The sequence below is a fragment of the Euprymna scolopes genome, chromosome 40 (assembly GCF_053919585.1).
Source record: "Euprymna scolopes isolate OS-2025 chromosome 40, ASM5391958v1, whole genome shotgun sequence".
Lineage (NCBI taxonomy): Eukaryota > Metazoa > Mollusca > Cephalopoda > Sepiida > Sepiolidae > Euprymna > Euprymna scolopes.
The window spans coordinates 16,324,474-16,327,039 of record NC_136521.1 but is presented as its reverse complement, the minus strand read 5'-3'; positions in this window follow the sequence as shown (position 1 = coordinate 16,327,039).

The following is a 2,566-nucleotide window of genomic DNA, read 5'->3' as shown; positions in this document are numbered from 1 at the left end:
TTGCTTGGAACAACTATTTTTATATTGCCCAATTACATTGTGAAAAGATAGCGTATGCTTCGACATGTAACAGCATGTGTAGAGCTCGAAGTGGACTCTCCTCTTATTTCTATGTAAACCCGAACACACGAGTGGAGCAAAACCGATGATGATGATGATGATGATGATGATGATGATGATGATGATGATGATGATGATGATGATGGTGATGATGATGATGATGAATGCAATTGATAACTGTCGTGTAAATGCTTATATATGAGAATAGGGCATTATCACGTTGACACAGCGGTTCCCGCTGGATCCATGAAGTTAAGCAATCTTGAACCTGGTCAGCACTAAATGGGTAAAGATTTGGGGCTTTCAGGTGTTGTATGTGCTCTCCGCTTATCTCGGCATTGTTTCTAGTCGTCCTAGACTTTTCCTTGCCACTGGACCCAAACAGTACCAATTCAATTTGAGATTGCGCGATGCTTACCTCACAAGTACACGCGCAACCGCACCTACAGGGGGTATCCTTTGTCTTTCGAGCCTGAACGAAGGCATCATCGAAATGCTTATGATAATTTCCCTCGTATTCATCATCATCATCATCATCATCATCATCATCATCATCATCATCATCATCATCACTATGACCTGAGTTCAATCCAGAGAGACAATTGGTACGCCTTGTATGAGTAGCTGCGCGTGCAGTTATGAAGCAAAGGTTGCACAAGACTCAACCACACTCCTCTTGAATTAGTGCTGCTGGATACTAGTGACAATAAAACGGTAATAATGACTGTAGCCAATAACGATATAAGCGGAGAGCGCAGACAGTACCTGGTTTCCAAATAGTTACAATATTAATAATGACCAGGCTCAACGATACTTAGCTTCGGTTATCTAACCGGAACTTTTGTGGTAACGTCATTATACCGGACGTATTACTTATTATTACATTTATTTATTATAAGGCATAAATTTTGTAATTAACAACTTTGTTTAAAAAAATAGCGAATTCAAATATCAATAGATTTATATACGATCATTGTTTTTTTCTCACTCTTTTTTTTTACCAGAACTACATGTATTGGCGATACATGAACAGTTTCAACAGGATCATGCCGTTCATGGAGAGGAGTTTGTGCATGCGCAATGGTGGCAGCCATTACTTCATGGGGGAAAAGGTATGTATAGAAAGAGATGTTATATATTTGCTGAGTTTATATTGAACTAGTAGGGAGAACCAACGATGCCTGGGATTAAATGAAGATCAACGAATGTTTCACATTCCCATATTTGATTGTCATCGAAGTCGGTGAAATCTCCCATTTTTTCAATCAAATCGATTGATTGCCTACTCTAGTTGGGTGTAGTGCACCGGCTGAAAGCTTCACATGTCTCCCAGTAGTGACTTAATCCAAAATACATTGTATTTTACATTGCACTGTAGAGAACCTACTGTTCATTTTATAAATTATAATGGTTGAATTAAAGTTTATAATTCAAAAGTTTAGTATCATTGTTCAGCTGTGCTCTAAACAGAAACACTAACTTTGAACATGCCCGTTTTGTATTAAAGAACATACTGTTGCTTTTTTTATTTGGCCTTTCTGCTTGTGTCTGATAATGGTTTGCATTAAAGTTTGTAATGCAGAAGTCAAGTACTATGCTTAAATTTTGCTCTAAACAGAGACATTCATTTCGAACCCGCTCCTATTATATCAAGAAACTTAATGTTGATTTTATATGCCGGGACTTACTGCTTGTGCGGTAATAAAATTTCTCAAATGCATTTGTTATGCTAGGCTGTATACGGTATTAACTTTAGTCAAAATCACGTGTTCCTTCTTTCATCGGGGTTTTTTGATCATCGATTATTGATACTTATTAAGAGATTCCGATACTAAACCTATCTAGTAACGCTGCCAGGCACATACAGTAATTTTTGTGAAATTTAAAGAAAAATGATCAAACAGTTTACGAGTCTATAGGGAAGGCATACATACAGGCAAAGTTCCTTTTATATAATATTCGATAGAGTTGTTTAAATTCGTTCTGTAAATACGTAAAACAGTTTGTAAAGACGTTGAATGTTTTCTTGAAAAAAAAGTTTTAAATTAAACCATAATAAGATGTGTCATTGCTCCGTATCGAATGATTATCATTGCGATGTGCGTTGCGTAGTATCATTACCCATTACACGTTTATAATAAGTATATTTTACATAGTTACTCCATATCTGTGCCTTTATCTAAACGCACAATCCAATTAACATAGCTTCTTTCGAAAAACTGCCCGACTCATCGAACATTGTTCCGCCGAGATGCTTTCCGGCATACTCTAACATGGTCGTCTTTAAGTTTACTGAAAATAAGTTCTTGCTGAGCAGCTTCCTCTTGAATAATCAATTTCTACTCAATTTCCATCATTAACAATCAGTACGCCGTTGTCTCAGTTACTACCGTATACCCATAACTCCTTATTTCCGTGTGCCCTTCGGACCTTGATAAATTGGGACTCGCTTGTAAATAAAGAATATTGATTTTTATTTTTCATTTCAACATATATAACCAACTTT